This window comes from Panthera tigris, chromosome A3 (genome assembly GCF_018350195.1).
Source record: "Panthera tigris isolate Pti1 chromosome A3, P.tigris_Pti1_mat1.1, whole genome shotgun sequence".
Classification (NCBI taxonomy): Eukaryota; Metazoa; Chordata; class Mammalia; order Carnivora; family Felidae; genus Panthera; species Panthera tigris.
This window is the reverse complement of record NC_056662.1, coordinates 11,318,628-11,339,174: the sequence shown is the minus strand read 5'-3', so window position 1 is coordinate 11,339,174 and position 20,547 is coordinate 11,318,628. Positions and strand designations below refer to the sequence as shown.

General features: G+C 48.1%; 1 long non-coding RNA gene across 1 annotated transcript; it reads right to left on the bottom strand.

Annotated features, from left to right (window-relative positions):
- Positions 1-2,442: 2,442 nt before the first annotated feature.
- LOC122237162 lies at positions 2,443-4,362 on the bottom strand. Its single transcript, XR_006215377.1, has 3 exons — positions 4,232-4,362; positions 3,349-3,584; positions 2,443-2,853 (listed from the first exon to the last, which is right to left on the bottom strand). It is a non-coding gene; the product is annotated as an uncharacterized LOC122237162 (long non-coding RNA).
- Between the last annotated feature and the right edge of the window lie 16,185 nt (positions 4,363-20,547).

Below are 20,547 nucleotides of genomic sequence, written 5' to 3'. Positions count from 1 at the left end.
CGACTCTTTTACGCCACTAAGTTTTGGGGAGTTTGTTAGGCAGCAGTGGTAACCAAAACACACAGCGGGCAAGGGGCAAGGTCAGATTCCATCCCCAGTCTCTCTGCCCTCAGGGCCGCCCCTTGAACCACCATCACGGCTGGTGACCCGATGGGTACCACCCCACAGCACAGGCCGGGAGGAGGAGGTCAATGCTCCCTTCCCTGACCTCAGTGTGCCTGGTGACAGACATCCCCTGTCTCAAGCTGACCAGAAACGTCTTCCTTTCGCGTGTCAGTCTGTTGCTGCTGCCGTCGTTGTTGTTCAGTACACAAGAATGGTTATTCTTTGTAGAAAATCCAGAATAAACAAATAAGGAAAAATAAAGTCCACCGGTCATCCTCACCAGGCAGGAAGAGTCTCCACGAAACCGTCGACTCTGTGGTAGAATCATAACATACAGGCATTTAATTCACACAATGTCACCTTGCATATGGGGCTGAAAAGGGAGGGGGGAGGGGCAAACGAGAGGGAGGGAGGGGGAGAGAGAGCGGATCTAAATAGTGCGGGTGAGCAGACAAAGCCTGTCTTTTCGCAGCCTAGTTCCAAACACAGAATACCCAGTGGCTATTTCGATTTGCTCGGAGATCATAGCGCACCATGGCTGAGAGAAAATTTGTTTCCCAGGACCACTTTGACTCGACATGAAAAGAGACCTCCCCCGCCCCGCACCCCGCCAAGAAATGGGATTGCTTTACACGTATAATTTTGTACCTGCCTTTTTGCTGTAATGACATGCTCTGAGCTGCTTCCTGTGTTAGCTACTTTCTCCCAGCCTTCTTTGCAAAGAGGGAAGTTTTCCTGGGTTCACGCACTAACTTGGTCCGTCCCGGAACACAGTAAAAGTAAAATTCTACTGAAATACCATGAATTTCCCCATCATAACGTTAGTTCAGTGAAGGACACCAGACAGGAAAAGAGCACATGTTGTATGATTCCCTCTATATAAAGTTCAAAAGCTGTAAAATTAATATATGGGGTTAGAATTCAGTACAGTGGTTAGCTGTGGGGGGAAGGGGGATTTAAGGGGAAGGGACATGAAGGGGGCTTCTGGAATGTTCTGTGTTTTCATCTGGGTGCTGAGTTTGTCCACCTGGTAAGGAATCACTGTTTGATGTGTGCACTTTTCTGTGCACTTAGAAAACACACACACACACACACACACACACACACACACACACACACACACGGTGTTCTCAGAATATGGGCTGTGCTATCTGGAAATGCGTGTTTCGTGTTTTTGCCACATGAATGCATATGTGGATGTTTAGAGGACTGGATATGGAGTCGGGAAAGCCCGCTCTGAATTCTGATTCGGCCACTCTTAAATGTGTCACTGTGGGCCAATTACTTAACCTCTCTGAGCCTCAGTTTCTTCATCTGGACCCCTTCCCATGTCCACAAGGCCCAAAGGATCGGCCTCTGCCCAACCCCCCAGCTGGATTCCCCACCGTCTGTCTGGCTCCAGCTCGAAGCTCCAGCCACACCTGCCGTCATCCTGTTCCTCCCACAAGCAAAGCCTACTTTCAGGGCCTTTGCACTGGAACTACTCTCGTCCCGATTGTCCTGTGGATGGTTCTTGTTTTTCATTCATGTCTCCGTTCAAGGGTCCCGTCAGCCATCCTCGACTACATTCCCTGGTCTCGTTTTCTTCTCAGGGGCTCTAACCGTCTGAAACCGTCATATTTGCTTTTTGTGTGGCTGTTTCTATCTACTTGTTACTGTTCAGTACTCCCTGTAAACCCATCGACTCCATGAGATCAGGCATCTTGATGAACTTGTTCTTGGCTGTGTCCTCATCACCTAAAACAACGTATTTGTTGAATTAATTAAGCAGTCTACACAGTGATCTGACTCCACTTTATAGAATCCTCAAGAGGTTCAATGAGATGATGTTTGGAAAGTGCAGCTTAAGCAGCTAGGTTTACAAAATGCAAGAAAGCACGAGAGAGCTTTGAAAGCCTTGTTTGAATGTGGTTCCTGCCACTGAGGGAATCTAATGAGGCTTAGGTTTCCCCTTGAGCTAGACCTTCAATAAACTGATCTGTGCAGGGGCGCCTGGGTGGCTCAGTCGGTTGAGCATTCTACTTCAACGCGGGCCATGATCTCACGGTTTGTGAGTTCAAGCCCCGCATCGGGCTCTGTGCTGACGGCTCAGAGCCTGGAGCCTGCTTCGGATTCTTTGTCTCCCTCTCTCTCTGCCCCTCCCCTGCTCACGCTCTGTCTCTCAAAAATAAATAAATGTAAAAAAAAATTTTTTAACTTGATCTATGCAAAGTCTCTAAACCTTCTGCAGTCATTCCCTGCCCCCTCATCTTTGATGTTATTGGCCATTTACCTAGAATAAAAATCACTAATACTCTTATTTAGTTTATTTATTTAGATAACAGTACGTTGCCATGGTATTCAGTAATTCAAAAGGTACAAAGAGTGTATAATGAGAAGTCTGTCTCCCTTTGACTTCTGCCCTGGAGGCAGCTAATACCTCCAGACACCCCGTAAATGCTTCCAGAAATTTTTTCTGCATAAACAGGCATGCAGAGATATATGTGCCCACCTTTTCTGTTTATACAAAAAGGATCTGATTATACACAAGGCTTTATGGCTTTGCTTTTTTCTTCCCCCCGCTTTACAACCTAGTTCCATATCACCGCCTATGAAGTGGTTTGTTCTTTTTAAGGGCTGTATGCACTTTATCATTTATTGATCCGTCGTAGTGACAGACGCTGGGGGCGGCCGGTCTTCTGCCAACGTGAGCAGCGCTCCGGTGAACGTCTGGCACAGGCATCTGGGCAGGAGAGTCCTGGCGTCCTCCTGAGCCCGGTAAAGGAGGAAGGAGCCCTTCCTTACCCTCATCTCCACCCTTGCCCCCTGCATCCACCCTCCCCGGTGTTTGTGTTTGGTCTTTTAAAGACTTTTTCAAAATTGACTTTGGCTTCTTGGCCTGAACTCTGAAGTGTTTGAGCTGATAAGATAGCGTGCTTGGCTGAGGGGGACTGGAGTAAATAGTTACCTTAGAGGCCCTGGGCCCGAGCGGAGCGGAGGAAGGGGCCGCGGCCCTCAAAGCCCCTCCCCACCTCTAGCAGTGGGTGGTGTGGACGGGAGGAGGCCGAGCCCCAGCCAGGTGCCAGGTAGCCTGGGGAAGGGGAAGGAGTGGGAAGGTGGCTGCACGCAGGCCCACTCCTCACCCCTTCCTTGCCACCTTCGAGAGCAGCACGGAGAGGGCCCAGCAAAGGTTGGCTTATTCTCCCGGGCTTCTCCTAAACCCAATAAGACCCGTGGGCAAGTTAGAGCAAAGTCTTGGCACACCTCGAGACCCGGGTACATCGTGAAGAGGCCTGGCACCCCGAGGGGCCCGAGGGGGCCACAGAAGGGGCCCTGTCTCCACGGCTGTGGCAGAGAACATTGGCACTATCTTGAGACACCTCGTGTTGTCCGCCGTTGTCTCATTCCGAGGATTTTATGTGCGCAGCGTTGATCTCGGTCCTGGGCCACGGTCGCGAACAAAGCAGTCCAGATTCCCACTTTCCAGAACTTTCTTCACTCTGGAACAGCAGACAGGCGACAAACAGGCAAGAAGTGCCCAGGGGGCTCTGTGCTGCAGTGGGGGACAGACTGGCCGTGGGGGCCAGAGCGAGTCGGGGAAGGCCTCCCCAGTCCCGCCACACCCCAGCTTCACAGCCCTCTGCGGCACCCCGGGGTTCCCAGGGCCCACAGCTCCTGCACGATCTGACCCTGCCCACCTCTCCAGCCGGATTCAGTACCATCAGCTTGTCAACCCCCCATGCGCGCCCCTCCCTCAGGTTCTCGTGTCACAGCCGCCCTCTGCCTGCAGCGCCCTCCCCTCCTACGTCCCCCACCGGAGTATCGTCTCCTCCAGGAAGACTTCCGTGATGTTCCTGCACGGACCGGGAGCCTCCTCGGGGCTGACACGTGTTCCTGTACATTCCCTGTTCCAGCTCTGATCACTCTGGGTAGGGGTCACCTGTTTGTGGGTGACAGAGTGGCCCAGCATGACCAAAATCTGGATTCTGTGACCAGCCCACCTGGATTCAAATGCTGGCTGCTGGTCTTAGCTGTGCTGTGTCGGGACACAGCTTTCTCATCTGGAGCCGTGGGCATTATGGTGAGACGCACCTCACAGGATGGATGTGAGGAAGAAGGGAGATCATGCAAGTGACGAGAACAGTACCTGGCACAGAGTTTGCACTGGGTAAAGGTTGGCTCGATCGTGACACTGTCCCCCTCCACAGCCTGTAGCTGGTGCTCGCTTCACGTTTGCTGGAAAAATAAACGCAGCCCTTCAAATGCGTTTATGAAGATGAGCCATGGAGGGAGAATACTTGGGATAGAATGGAGAAGTTTCTAAAAACACAACACCAAATAGTTGGGCAGTATGTTTTCTAACTATGCGCACGCACACACACACACACACACACCCATACCCCGGTGTAGGAGAAAGAAAAAAACAGAACGTTCAGCGTGGTTAAATTAGAAGGATAGGACAAAGAATAATTTTTCTTCTTTCTTGTTTGATGTGTTTTTTTTCTAATCTTTAAGAAGCATGTTTTCAATTTAAAGGGGAAAACATAACAACAAATCTGGAGAAGAGAGAGCCCGCGAGCCCTTTCTGTTCCATACAGTTTTCCCACAAACCCAGGGCGGGGTGGGCGGGGCGGGGCGGTCCGAGAAAGGGCTGCCCTTTAGAAGTGAAGCAAGAGTGGGAAAACCAGCGCCTTCGGGGTGGCGAGGGTGTCGGCCGACCAGGAGGAAGTTGTGCGGAAGGAGGACACAGCAACCCGTCTCCCAGCATGGGGCGCCGTGGGGACAGTCTGGGCGCCACTGCCCCCAGGAAGCCTCCCCAGACCGGGCAGCCACCCTGCCTGCCGCCACAGCCCGTTTCCCTGCAGCTTAACGCGTCGCATACCGCCGTGTCTGTCAAGGCCTGCCTTGTGCCCCACTCCACATGCATTGCAGGACCTCCCCTAGTCCTGACAGCCTGCCGGGGAGCGAGTGGGAGGTGACAGCTGCTAGCCCCATTCCACAGAGGGAGAAACTGAGGCTCAAAAGATTTAATACTTGGCCCAAGGCTGCCCTGCTGGTAAATGTCTGAACTTAACACCGTTTGGTTCCATCGTCGTCTGTGATCGGCTTCCCTCTCGTTTCTCCTAAACTAGATGATGAGTTTCCAGAGGAAAGGAACTGAGTCACAGTTTTCACTACGTCCCCAAGGCCTGGCCTAGGGTCGAGCACACAATGCGGGCCTAATAATAATGGTTGAGTAAATGAACCAACAAATGGATAGGTGACTGATGGATGGATGATGGATGGAATGAATGGATGGCTGAATATGAAAAAGAATTAATTACATAAAAGACGATGAAAGGCAGAGGACTCTAAAAGGATGAAAATGTTTGTTCCTGTACATCGAATATGCCCTTCCAAAAGGTTGCAGCTGTCAACTCTGAGGCCAAGTCAGGCTCCAGACGTGTTCTGTCTGGTTGTTGCAGGGTTTTAAATATTTTAAATTAATTGCCATTATATAAAAATCAGAAAAGTTCACATTAGAAATCTAGATGTCTGGCTTCTCTTGAACAATCAGGCCAAAGAGACTCTTAAAAACTGAGAACAAACTGAGGGTTGATGGGGGGTGGGAGGGAGGGGAGGGTGGGTGATGGGTATCGAGGAGGGCACCTTTTGGGATGAGCACTGGGTGTTGTATGGAAACCAATTTGACAATAAACTTCATAAAAAAAAAAAAAGAAAGAAAGAAAAATCAGGCCAGTGCATATACTAGGGACCCCAGGGCCAGGGCTGGTGGGGCCGCGCCCTTTAGGACACCTCAGGCTCCCCCGGTCCCCCCTGCATCGCTGATCTTGAGGTTCAGTATCAGCTGCCGTGTATCATTACACTTTGCGCTCGTGTTTTCTCATAGCACAAGGATAAGGAGACTGAAAAATCTGTTGTACATGACTCTCCATCAAAAGTGGGAAAATGAGGGGCACCTGGGTGGCTCAGTCAGTTGAGCATCCGACTTTTGGCTCAGGTCACGATCCCACGGTTCGTGGGTTCGAGCCCCACGTCGGGCTCTGTGCTGACAGCTCGGAGCCTGGAGCCTGCTTCGGATTCTGTGTCTCCCTCTCTCTCTGCCCCTCCCCCACTCATGCTCTCTCTCTGTCTCTCCCTCTGTCTCTCTCTCTGTCAAAAATACATAAACATTTAAAAAAAAAAAAGTGGGAAAATGAGGGGTGCCTGGGTGGCTCAGTCAGTTAAGCATCTGACTCTTGGTTTTGGCTCAGGTCATGATCTCACGGTTTGTGGGTTCGAGCCCCACGTCGGGCTCTGCGCTGACAGCATGAGCCTGCCTGCGATTCTCTCTCCCCTCTCTCTCTACCCCTCCTCTGCTCTCTCACTTTCTCTCAAAATAAATAATCTTTTTTTTTTTTTTTTGAAAAGTGGGGAAACGAAAACAGGTAAAGAGGAAACCTGAAAGAAGTCTTTCTTTGGAGACGTAGAGGATATTCCTGCAAATCTGACCCGTGAGCCGTGCCTATTTTCCCGAGGGCCAGGAGAGGCCAGTGGTTAAGGGCACAGATGCCAGAAACCGACAACATGGGTTCAAGCCCCGGTTCCAGCACACACTGCTGCTTGCCTGGCCTCGGGCAACTCACCGAATCTCTCTGGGCCTCAGTTTCCCCCTCTGTAAAGCAAAGATGGTGTCGGTCCCCGCCTCCCAGGATGTTAATGAGTAAGTTCCTATATGTGAGGCTCTCTGTGTGCTTACTTATGCACCACTGGCTTTGGTCGTTGATGGGAACCGCCTGGGCCCCATGGGTCCACAGCAGGGGTTCTCAACCAAGGGCCATTTGGCAATGTCTAGATTTGGCAATACCTAGAGACATTTCGGTCTGTCACAACTTGAGGGGAGGTGCTACTGGCATCTAGTAGGTAGAGGCCAGGGATGCTGTTAAACATCCTACATCACACAGGACAGACTCCCACAGCAGCAAAGGATTATGCAGGATTCCTGGTCCCAAAGGGGCCACATTGGGGTCAGACATGTGGAAGGCCCTAGGGCTGCCAGCGGTGGTTCCCTCAAGGGAGATCGAGGCTGAGGCCACTGCCTTGGGGGGTAGCAGGAGATACTCCCTCTGGCCCTGAGCCACCCCAGCCTCCAGGATCGTCAGACCCCAAGGGTGGTCCCGTTCCAGGATGCCTGGACCCAGCCTGTTCCCAGAGCCACGGACTGGGCGAGCGATGTGTCCCTGGCGCCACCTGGTGGCTCCGTCCCTGAACTGCATGATACTCCCCAGCCTGAGGTAGTGGGAGGGAGGAGAGGAACTTGTCCCAGGGCCACCTTCATCCAGGTTAGTTGGAAATATGGGGATTTAAAGTAATGGAAGGTGGCAGCCAAGGCCTGGGAGACAAACTGACATGGGTTTGAGCCCCACCTCTTCCACAGACCAATAGGGAGACCTTGGACACATCCCACCGCCCCCCTGGACCTCAGGTCCTCTCTGTAAGACAAGAATGATGTTACTTACTTCACCACGGAAGATTAGATTAAGTGACAGACAGAATAGATGGCACATATTACATGCTTCCTAAGCCTCCTCTCTGACACTTGTGTTCACATAAATCCATAATCTTGTACCTTTGATAAACTCCCAAGGTACCCAGGGGACTTCTAAGTAAATATCAAGTACGTAATTTTGGTGCCACTGACACATCCACTGACATGGAAAGGGATCCACAATATATTGTCAAATACCCACAGGCCTCAAAAGCATTGTGCACAGTGGGACCCCCATTTTTGTTTGATAAATCCATATTTTTTTTAATTTTTATTTTTTTAGAGAGAGACAGAGAAACGAGCAGAGGGGAGGGGCAGAGGGAAAGACAGAATCTTAAACAGGCCCCATGCTGAGCGTGGAGCTCGATGTCATGACCCTGAGATTATGACCTGAGCTGAAATCAAGAGTCGGACGTTTAACCGACTGAGCCACCCAGGCGCCCCGATGAATCCATATTTTAAAATACGTACATTTGTAACATATACGAGAAACAAAGACCTCATTGTCTTAGTGTAGAAAGAGCCCTTGCAGATGAATAAAAAAGATGATCACGCGACAGAAAACCAGGCAAAGGACGTGAGTGCTTTGCTACCAAAGAAACGCAAATGGCCTTTACATATATTTTTAAATTCTGAATGTAGCACAAAAGGAAAGACTATGTGCATTGGAAGTATGATACATGCCTTTATCCCCATCTGCAGGGCAGAGATGGAGAAGTCTGATAATAGTTGGCCTTGGCTGGAGTGTGGGGAAACCAGTGCTCACGTAGGTTATTGGTCTGAATGTCAATTGGTAGGTATGACCTTAGAAAGCATTTAGGCAATAAGTGTCAAAATTTTAAAATGCACTTGCCCTATGACTGGGTAGCTCAGTTACTAAGAATTTATCTTACAGAAATAGATCCACATACATAGAAAGACTCCTGTGAAAGGAACACTAATGGCAGCATTGTTTGCACAGCGAAAGACTCGAATCGCCGACCTGACTATCACCAGGGACTGTTTAGATAAATGATTATATTCAGACAATGGACTATGTGAAGAATGCTCTCCTACTGCTGATCTGGAAAGATCTCCAAGGTATATTGTTAAGTTTAAAAAAAAAAGAAAGAAAGAAAGAAAACCAGCGCAGAACAGGGTGTGTAGTGTGCTTCTATTTAAAGAAACAACCACAGGAATTCATGCACATGTTTGCTTATCTACATTCTGGATATCTCTGTGATGATCCCCAAGAAGCAAAACCAGGATGGCTTCTGGGGAGGGAGCTTGGAGTTTTGGAGCTGCTGGTGGGGGCAGAGGAGGGGGGTGAGGATTATGAGATTATCCACTACAAATCTTTGGTACCCTCTCAATTATTTTTCATATGAATATGTTTCCTTATTTATGTTTTAAAATGTTTAGGGCACCAATCGATGAGAGAAAGAGAGAAAGGCCTGGAAGGATGTGCTCCAAAGTATCTCTGGGAGGCTGATGTTGTGACCTTTATTTTCTTCTTTTTACTTCGATAGTTTTCTAATTTTTAAAAATAATTATCAAAGGGGCGACTGGATGGCTCGGTCGGCCAAGCGTCCAACTCTTGACTTCCGCCCAGGTCACAATCCCAGGGTCGTGGGTCTTCGCTGACAGCATGGAGGCTGCTTGGGATTCTCTCTCTCCCTCTCTCCCCCTCCCTTTCCCTTCCCTCCTTCTCTCTCAAAGTAAGCAAGCTTTTTCTTAAAAAGTGAGAAATAATGCAGCCCTCCTACCATGCACTCGCTAGGTATTAAAACCCAAGCTTCTAACTCAAATCTGGGTTCAAACCGAATTCAAAGGGGCATTTTCTCAGCTGAGCATGTGTTCTAGGCTCTTGACCTGCGTTTCCTCCGCTCTGATATGGGAAGACCATAGAGGTGCAGGGAGGCTTGTGGGAGACAAAGCCGGTCAAGCACTTAGATCCTGGTGTACGCAGCGCGACGCGCACGATGGGCACACAGGGAACAGGAAGGAATTCTGCGCACGCAAGGGCCACAGGACGGATGACAGGATGGAGGCCCTTTGCTTCCCTGGGGATCAGTTTGCATCTACTGGCTCTGTCCGGAGTCCCAATTCCGCGGGGCAGTCTCCCGACAGTTTGGAGAGAGTGACACCAAGTGGCCAAACTTGGAACTACACCCTCAGGCGGCAGGTTTCCCCGGAGCAGCTCCCAGTCCCCTCCAGCCGTGGTCTTGGCGCTGGGCCTGAACCTCCCTGGATCTCAGTGTTCTCAGCTGGAAAATGGAGATAATGCTGCCTACCTGGCAGAGCAGAGGCGAGGATTAAATAAGGTAACCCGCAGACCTCGTCTGCGGGACCATTACGTCACGCAACTTAGGGTGGGCCCCTGGGGGAGGGGTGGGCATTCAGGAAATTGCGCAACAGAGCAAGCACCTCCGATGGTGGGGCCTTCGAGATCATCGTCCCTCAAACTGTTCGTTTCCTTCCACCCTCCCCCCAGAGTGATTCTAAAGCGGAGTCGCCCGAAGTGTGGACAAGTACCAACGGTGCTTTGCGGGAAGTTTTTAGTGGGTACAGAGCTGCCCCCATCAAATAACATCCCATTTTCCTTCGATCTTTCTGATTACATCTCGGCAACAGTGTCAGATTGATACTGGTGTGCCTTCATGCCTTTCCAAGGCTCACCCATCTCCCGTTTGAACGGAAGGAGAGCAGGCCTTAGAGCCTTCGGAAGGCACGGCTGTTTGGCCACAACTTAATAAAGTAAATGTTTTCATAAATATTTATTTTTTGTGGTCACCTTCTACTGAGGGCGAGTGGTGCTGGTTTTCCATTTGTAATAGATGTGGTAGATTGTGTGATGGTCAATGTTTATCAGTCCTTCCTACTGGCAGTTCCCTGGTGACTCTCTACTGACGTCAGGCTTGGCTGCGTGACATGCTCTGACCAACAGAATGCGCGTTCAGCTTCCAGGCAGAAGTCCTGAGAGCCAGCATGTGCTTCTGTCATTTGCCCTTTTGTGTCTGTCAGAGAGATGGGCAGGGGGGAGGGCAGGGATGGGCTGCTTCTTCAACCTGATTCCCAGAGTGTAAAATAGACACATGGACCACAGCTGCAGCCAACCTGCAACCGAAATGAAATATGCATGAGAAACACACCTTTGTGGTTAACAGCCCGCTGGGCTGTTTGTTATTGCAGCCGAACCTAACCTGAGTTGCCTGCTACGGTAGAGATAAAATGTCTCCATTGAATATAAATACACTTAAGTAAAATTGCCATGTTCATTTAAAGAAAAACATTAAGTAGATAAGGTGACATGCATGAGGAAGGTCGTGGGTGGATGACTAAAGTTTAGAAAACACCGGTGCTGGAGTTTTAAATGTGAAAAATTGTTACCCTAGGTTGCAGGTGGCTCATTCCAGAGCCCCCAAATGCCTCCCAGCTCACATTTTAAACTCCCGTCCGCCTCCTACCACATAGCCAGAATGAGTTTTCTAAAGCGCCGATCTCATCGGTTTCCTCTCCTGCTCTAACTTCTTTGATGACTCCCTCGTGCCCTCAGATATGTCCTCAATCATCCTCATGGCGTACCAGGCCTATCATAGTCTGTCCATTCATCTACTTCTCTCCCTCCTGTGCTCTCTGCTCTAGCCACACTGATTTCTTTGTTATTCTTCAAACACAGCAAGCACGCTCTTGCCTCAGGGCCTTTGCACCTGCCATTCTCTGCACTTGTGATGCCCTTCCTGGAGATAGGAACATGACAATTCCCACACTCCGCAAGGTGTCTGCTTAAATATTATTTACTTGAAGAGTTCTTTCCAGACCATGCAATAAAAAATAGCAATCCCTTATTCTCCTGCCTCCGTATTCTGGATTCTTTCTCCATATCACCAATTACCTTCTGACCATTTTACATATTTCTCTCGTGTCTGTATCCCCCATTAGAATATTTGCTCCCTGAAGGCAAGCATTTTGTCTGGTTTTTGTTGTCATTTGCTCGTTTGTTTGTCTTTTTGCTGTTGTAGTCCCAGTGCCTAGAACACCACCTGGCACATAGCAGGTGCTCAGTAAGTACTCGCTGAACGAAGGGATGAATACGAGTTGGCAAAGATGGGACACCAGCAGTGCTAGGCCCGTGGCGCCAGCTCCAAATCCCTCTGATTAAGAACTCCTGTTGCTAATGGTTCAGAATTGAGTCTCATTGGCTACCTCAGATCACATGTCTCTCCCTGAACCAATCGCCACGGCCCAAGAGAATGGAATACACTGATTGGCCAGGCCCAGGTCCAATGCCCATCGTTCAGTCCAGAAGTAGGCTGGGACCGAGGAGAAGCAGGAGTGTTACCATGAAAACTGTGACGCTGTTGTCGGAGAAAGAGGAAAGGGATGCTGGGTAGGCAAAACCAAAAAGGTAAATGATTCACCTGGCTGAGCCCCCTCGGACTTAGCGAGGGTTCTGTGAACGAGTAGCCTTATTTGGGATAAAGTTGTAGTCAGGTGGGGGGTGGATAGGTGTGGAGAAACTCTGTTAATACCAGAGCCAGAGCTAGAGTAAGGAGCAGGTGAGCGCGGCAGCCCCTAGATGCCAATGTATCCATGGCATTAAAACCTTGTTGAAAGAGATTAGAAGTTTGGATCTAGAAGTAATCTTGGGTTTCCGCATGCGCTTCTTACATAATCAACAAATATTAATCTCTCTTCTGACACTGAGGATGACACCCTTGAGAAGAAATTTAAAAATAGACATTGTTGGCTCTAATCTGTTACTGTTGATTAGTTTGAGAACCCACATGTGCTTATTGCATGATATGACCATAAGGCAGACCACAAACCCCACAACCAGCCAAGTGGGGCCTCCTGAAATTGGCAGTCATGGTCAGCTGAAATTCTGAAACCATATGGCATCGTGCTGTTATTGGGAATGAGTAATCTATTTGGTTCCAGCATCGAAATTCTGAGCTCTTTAATAATGTCTCCAGTGGTAGAGTCTGAGAGTTGTCCCCCGATATCAGTTTTCCCCTTTTATAATTATAAAGCAGCACATGGCTGCTCAGAATGAACTACACTTCCCAGCCTCCTTTGCAGCAAGGAGTGGCCATGTGACTGAGGCGTGGCCAATGGGATGTGAGCAAAACCTGGAAATGCAAACATGGCGGTCAACCATTTGGCTTTCGGGATGGGGACAGTATGCCGCGGCTGCTGGACAGCAAGTTAGGGGCCCAAGCCCCTGACAACCTCATGGTGTAGAGCCACCACCTTAACGCAGGCTTTTGGGGGAAAATGCACCTTGTATTGTAATTTCTGTCTCATGTCTCTGGACCCCACAGATGAAATTGTATCCAAAATAATACACCTCTGAAGAAGTTGGTCTGGCTTGGAAAAGCCCAGAAAATACACACATGACAGAAAAAAAGGAACAGAAAGAAGCACGCAGCTTTGATTCCCGTGTACCAATGTATTCCTTTTCAATACACACATACATAATACATACTTTCAGTACGTGCTTAACACCATCTCAAGGGACATACCCTGCCCGGGGGCCCCCCTATAACTTAGCTTCTGTAACAAAACTGTGCTTTGGGACCTTTAACTTAAGTCCTCCCGCCTCCTCATTCCCAAAGTTGGCCGGCTACCGGTTGCATATGGGCTGTCTTTTAGAAATACAGATTCCTGGGCCTTGGCCAATTCATTTGAAGACGTGGAATATTAGGAATTTGTAATCTGAACAACACTCCCCATCTCACTAGCTGTGTGGCCTTGGGCGAGTTATTTAACTTCCCTGTGCGGCTGTTCCCTTGGCAGTTGGAGGGAGACAGTCATCGTGCCTGCCACCGCGGAGCTGTTGTGAGGGCACGTGTTCGTCCCGGGTACCAAACACCTAGCCTAGTAGCTGGAACGGAGTGGGAGCGACATGTGTTACCTACCGTTACGCCCGTTGGTGGCAGTATAAATCGATGCAAACTTTCTGGAAAAGCCCATTTGCACTGTCTACCTGTTGAAAGCTTAGCCTGCGATCACTCTCACCGTCTGCGTGCACAAGTGCACAGCACACACTTACTCGACGAGGGTGGATTGAGCACCCACAATTTAGTCAGGATGAAAGAGGCAAGGCTGCAGTAACAAACCCCCAAATCGCAGCGACTTAATACAGCCAAGGTCTATTTCTTGCTTTCGCGTCATGATGCAGGCTGAGTACCCTTCACCTTGTTGCCGTCTAGAACAGGTGGTCTTGGAGGTGGACACGGTGGGCAGAGCGAGCTAGAAGGTTTAATGGCAGGTTTTATGTTTTTTTAATTTTTTTTAACATTTTATTTTTTGAGAGACAGAGCATGAGCAGGGGAGGGGCAGAGAGAGAGGGAGACACAGAACCCGAAGCAAACTCCAGGCTCTGAGCCGTCAGCACAGAGCCCGACGTGGGGCTCGAACCCACGGACCGTGAGCTCATGACCCGAGCCGAAGTCAGAGGCTCGGCCAGCTGAGCCCCCCGGGGCACCCTTCTAATGGCAGTTTTTAAAGACTGGGCCAGGAGCTTACATCACTTTTGCCCATCCCGTTAGACAGAAATGAAACGCACGGTTGTAACCTAGTTGCAAGGGAGGCTGGAGAAAACAGAGAGAGTATGGATGTTGAGTGACTGTCGTCTCTGGGATACCTATTTACAGGGGACTGTTGTGGGAGCTGGGGACCCGGAGGTGAGCAAGACCAGGAGGCTCCCAGCCTACACAGAGCTTCCCTTATAAAAACCTCTCTTCTGAACATGACTCCAGGTATATATCATTTTGTGCTTGAGCAAGATTATCTGAAGGAAACATTTGCAGAAGACATATACATTTGTCACTTTGATAGATACAGTCCAACTGCCCCCCGTAGGATTGTGCCAGTTTTCACTTCCACCGACAGGGACAAGAGTGATTCTCATCCCGCAGCTTTGCCAACACAGGGTGTTATCAGACTTCTGGATTTCTGCCAATCTGATAGGTGAGAAATGATCTCTCTGTGTACTTTTAATTTGCATTTTTCTCAGTGTAAAGGAGGTTGAACACCCTTTCGTATGTTTATGCGCAATTTGTATTTCCTTCTCTGTGAACTGTGTGTTTGGGTCCCTTGTCCATTTTCCTACCGACATTATTAAAAGACAAAATGAAGGGGTAGAACAGAACGCATGTTGGAATCACTGTGGTAAATTAAGAGCAAAGCAATATTTTGGCATACACATGTACGTATTCTTGCATAAAAGGTTGCCACAAGCAACCACAGGAAAGTGTTAAGAAGGGAATAAGCTTGATGCCATTTTTTTAAGGCGTGAGCTTTAAAAGGGTTAATTATTTCCCGGCCCCCCCGGGCGGCTCAGTCGGTTGAGCCTCCGCCTTCAGCTCAGGTCACGATCTCACGGTTTGCGAGTTCGAGCCCCGCCTTGGGCTCTGTGCTGCCAGCTCGGAGCCTGGAGCCTGCTTCCGATTCTGTCTCTCTCTTTCTGCCCCTCTCCTGCTTGCACTCTGTCTCTCTGTTTCTCAAAAATCAATAAACGTTAAAAAAATTTTTTTAAGGTTATTTCAGTTCCCTGAATTTGAGGGTGATTTGTTTACGCCTGAGTGCTATTTTTTGAGCCTTTCTGAATGACATCACTTTTCTAACCATGTACAAGCATTACTTATATTTTTTGTTAAATGTCAGTAAGGGTTATCTGAACTTTGTTTCGCCTTTATATTTTTTTCTATTTTAAAAGTTCTAATATATGTTATTTTAATTCAAGAGATTTTTAGAAGCATGCTGTATCTGCAAAGAATCACCATCAGGAATTGAGGCCAGCCCCAGAATTCAGCTCAAGTCCTACACTTTATATATATAAGTGCTCAAGAAAATTTGTTGGATCGAAAGAAATGGAAGCTTCTCTTTAACTGAAAGATCCCAGATGTGGAATTGCACTATTCTTTTATTTTTAAGATCAACAAGAGAGAGAAACTGGAGTTGCCTCGCCTGGGATTTTTCTTTTTTTTTTTTTTTTTTTTTTTTTCCCCAGGTGAGGAGCCTGGTGCCTTTGTCCCGTAAAGTCAAAAGCTTTAGGAAACACTGGAAGGGAATCTGAGAAGGATGCCTCCCTCTCAGTGCTGCCTGGGAGTCCCGAGGTTTTATATCATTGGTTCCGTTGGGGTCATGTGCCCGCCCCAGCCAATCACCAGGGAGCGGACCACTGATTGGTCACACCCGGTTCCTGAAGCCAGAGGTGGAGTTCACACTGCCCAAACCAGGTGGACCAGGGAACCCTGGCTGTGTGGGTTTTGCCCAAAGGAAAATGGGAGTGCTGATGCCGGAAGGAACAACAGATGCTGGAAAGCAAGGGCAACGTCACCTCCGCCACCACAGACACCTACCATGCCAGCTGCTGGGGACGTGGTGGTGAACAAGGCAGACATTGTCCCAGCCCTCAAGGAGCGAACATCTTAGAGAGACGGCCGGGGAGTGGGGGGGGGGGGGCACCCAGATGTTTTTCAACTTACAGACTGCAGTCAATTCTGCAAAAGCCACAGACAACGGGCTGAGTTAGAAGATGACTTGACTAGGTTGGTCAGAGCGGAAGTGAGACAGGACGGATCAGAAGAAACAACCAAATAGTCACAGATGAAAAAAAAAAAAAAATCAAGGTGGATTCCTGGCTTCACACCTCAGCCAGGACGAACTCCCAGTAGATCATAGACTTGAACATATAAAGTGAAACCACAGATGTAGTAAAATAACCCAGGTATTGAGTATTTTGGAACTTCAGACTGTAAAAGACGTTTTCAATAAGGAAGCAAAGCCCAAATGTCCTAAAATGAAAGATGGACAAATTTAACAGCCTAAAACTGTTAAAAACAATATTTATGGCTAAAAATAACCTTACTAGATGAAATGCCAAAAGACAAATTGGGCTTATTTGGGCTAATCACAAAGGGCTAATTTACTTAACATACAAAGTGCTCCAAAAAATTAATAAGAAAGAAACCACAGACAACTCAGTAGGTAAATGGGCAAAAAAGACTGTTCACAGAGAAGGAAAAACAAATGGCTTGTCAGGTATGAAAAGATGTTCAATTTCATGCATAATAAGAGAAATGAGATACCATGTTCCTCCCCATTAGATTAGCAAAAATCCCAGCTTGACAATCCACTGTATTGGGATCAGAAAATGAGTGGGGCACCTGGGTGGCTCAGTCAGTTAAGTGACCAACTCTTGCTTTTGGCTCAGGTCATGATCTCCTGGTTTGTGGGATGGGGCCCTACACTGGGGTCTACTCTGACAGCTCAGTTTGCTCGGGATTCTCTCTCTCCTCCTCCTTTGCCCCTCCCCGGGCTCATGCTCTTTCTCTCTCTCAAAAATAAACAAGGAAACATTAAAAAAGAAACTGAGCCACTCCACATTAAAAAAAAAAAAAAAAAAAAAAAAAAACTTTAGCAATATTCGTTCAATGTAAAATGCCCATATCTGTTACCCTGACAATTCTAGTTTTAATCATTTATTTTACGGGTTCGTCGATACATACACTAAATGACGTATGTATATAGTCATTCACTGTCATGTTGCTTTTAATTGCAAAAAAAAAAAAAATAGGAAACTGCCTACTGATAGCAGAATAAATGAGAGTCTGTCTGCACGAGACAGTGTTCCCTGGTATAAAAGAAAGAGGTGGCTGTGAGCGGGTAAGTGAAGCTCATGCCAGGGTTTCCTAAGAAAACAAAACAACTTGCACAACCATGTGCTTGGCATGTCTCATTTGAAACATTTTAAGGGAGTGGAGGGGAAAAGAATATATATTCCTATTTGCTCATACATGCAAAAAACATATTGAAAGGACAAGGAAGGGTCTAATTGGGTGCTAGAGGAAATAGCATATACAAAAGGCCCCAAGGTAAAAAAAAAAAAAAAAAAAAAAAAAAAAGTGGGGGCGTGTAAATTCCAAGGATTAAGAGTGTGCCTGGGAAAGATGACATATGTTACAGGTGGTGGCCAGATGCTCCAGAGCCTTGTAGACCACCATTTAGGAGACTAGTCTTGGGTCCACATGCAGTGGGAAGACATTCCAAAGAACACGACCCAATTCAGATTTTAAGAACATCTTGCTATCGTTTGGGAGAAATTGTTGGAGAAAAGCAAATTGGAAGCAGGGGGACCAAGTAGGAGACCGGACAGTTTTCTACCGGAGAGAGAAGGTGGACTGGACCTGGCCGTGGCCATGGAGATGGCGAGGAGTGGACAGGCTTAAAAGAGAGCTCCAAGTTGGAATCCGGGGTTGGATGTGGCACCAGAAGGGGCAGTAAAGCCAAGGGAAGGCTGGAGCCTGACCTCTGGCTCACGTGTAGGTGGTGACAGTGTTGACTGGGCTGGGAAGGGGCCTAGGGTTGGCTTGGGATGGAGGTGCCCTCCAGGATGGGGCATGTTAAGGTTGAGATGTCAAGGTCGGTAACACGTCTAACTGGAGACATCGAGTGGGCAGTTGGGTGCTTGAGCCCGCAACGGGGGAAGCCGGGAAGAACTGACGCGACCTTCAGAAAATAACAAGGGCAGACCCCGCGTGGATTCCAAGTTGGGGCCCCACGCCTACCCTAGACAAGGGTGGACGCACACCTACCCAAAGTCAGGTTCCAGAGTGTTCATAGCAGCTTTAGCCACGACAGCCCTACGCTGGAAATGGCCCAGGTGTTTTTCAACAGCAGATGGATAAATAAATTATAATAGAGAAAGAACAGATAGATAGAGATGATAGATAGGAGATACAGGCTAAAATAATGAAAAAGAAAGCTACTGACACACCCAACGCCATGAACGAATCTCACAGACTGTGCAGAAGAAACCAGGCCCAAGGAATACATACAGTATAATGCCAGTTATACAGGGTTCGAGAATCAGCAAAAATAATCTCTAGTGATAAAAGTCACAACACGGGTTAAGACAGGTGGGAGAGAGACGGGGAATAGACTAGAAAGGCAAGGGGAATTGGGGTGTGGGAGTTGAATGTTCTAGAAATGAGTGGTGATTACCCAGGTGCGAATTTATGGAAGAAGCGTTTTAGTTATGTTATACCTCAATTTTAACTAAAAGAAAAAAATCTTAAAAGTGGGGGGGGGGGCGGCGCCTGGGTGACTCAGTCAGTTAAGCGTCCAACTTCAGCTCAGGTCATAACCTCGCATGAGTTCGAGCCCCGCATCGGGCTCTGTGCTGACAGCTCAGAGCCTGGAGCTGCTTCAGATTCTGTGTCTCCCTCTGTCTCTGCCCCTCCCCTACTCATGCTCATGCTCATGCTCTGTCTCTCTCTCTCTCAAAAATATTAAAAAATATTTAAATATTGTTGAAGAATAAGTGGACCAGCATTATCATCTTAGTAAAAATCAACATAATTCACTTCAAAAGAGACATAATTTCAAAAGTGCTGCAATTATCTTATTATTTTTATATCACTTTTCCTCAACTTTAGAAAAAAAACTAAATACTTCTAGGGATAAAAGATTTTTTTTAATGTTTATTATTTTGAGAGAGAGAGAGAGAGGAGAGAGAGGGCATGAGCAGGAGAGGAGCAGAGAGGGAGAGGGAGAGAATTCCAAGCAGCCTCCATGCTGTCAACACAGAGCCCGACGCGGGGCTCAATCTCACGAACCATGAGATCATGACCTGGGCCCAACTCAAAAGTCGGATGCTCAACAGACTGAACCATGCAGGCGCCCTGGGATAAAAGTTTGTTTGACTTGAATTTTGAAAATTCCTTCATCGTCATTTCTTTTTCTCCTGTTAAATGAACAAAATTAAATTTAAACATTTTTTTAGTAAGTCATGTCTTCCATTTAAAAAATACTATCTTGGTGGCCCAGATGCTTCTGAAGGTGGGGGGAAGGGCCAGACTGAGCATAGGGGCCTCGGCTAGAAGTTGGTATAAGGCACCCAATCCCCCAGCCAGTCTGTAGAGCCAGGCGACTGCCCCTCCCTCTTGGCAGAGGTCTGGGGGCCACGTTCTGCAGACACTGGGATAGAGAAGAGGTGGGCGTTGGGACATCAGCCATTGCTGAAGCTAGGGACGAGGCAAGGAGCTAAAAAACAGAAGGGTCAGACCCAGCTCCCTTTCCTAATTCAGCTTCTAGAACACAGGCAGCCTGGCTCCAGCAGGAACCCTGGAGAGCCCTCTGTGGAGAAGTAGAAGTGGGCCCACTCAGCAAAAAGTCTGATCGATAATGACATTCGGGTCCCAGAGTGAAAAAGCTGGCTCACTGCCCAGCCACATTACAGACAAACGCATGCAGCTTCCAGACAGTTCTTAGAGCCTCTCCTCAAATACGAAAAGAGCTCCAAAGAGTCCCTGACATCTGAGAAACACTTCTAGCATGAAAGACAGAACAGCATCAACGAACAGTAAAAGGGGTCTGGGAACAAACGGAGACGTCGCAGGGAGCAGACGAAAGGGCACCCAGGGAGGAACCCAGAGTCCGAGATCTGCATCCCAGCTCCGTACCCTTGGGGTTGCACAGTGCATCACTGTACTTGGGACCCTGTCCCTGGACAGTGTTGACAATAGAACCCCACGCTGAGGGGCTCCTGGAGGGCAGAAAACCATCCTGGCTGTTTCGTAACACCCAGGTCTAACATAAGTCTATTGAGTTGGCTCCTTGTAAATGTTTGTTAATCAAATACATGAATTCATAAGTGAATCGGTAGGTGAGGAGAGAGTGAATATGTGTCCAGTGAGTACGGTGTCCTTAGCACTCCCACAGCCATCACAAGAGCATCGTAAAACAGGCAGCATAATATGGTAGCTATGCACACAGGCTCTGGAGGCAGAACGCCTATTTCAAATCGCTTTGAGCCGCTGTTCCCTCATCTATAAAATAAAAGTGATAAGAATGATGGAAAGTGTCATTGTGAGGATTAACTGAACGCATAATAAGCACTTAACAGGGGTCGGACCAAATCTTGTCAGTTAGAATTAGATCTGGCT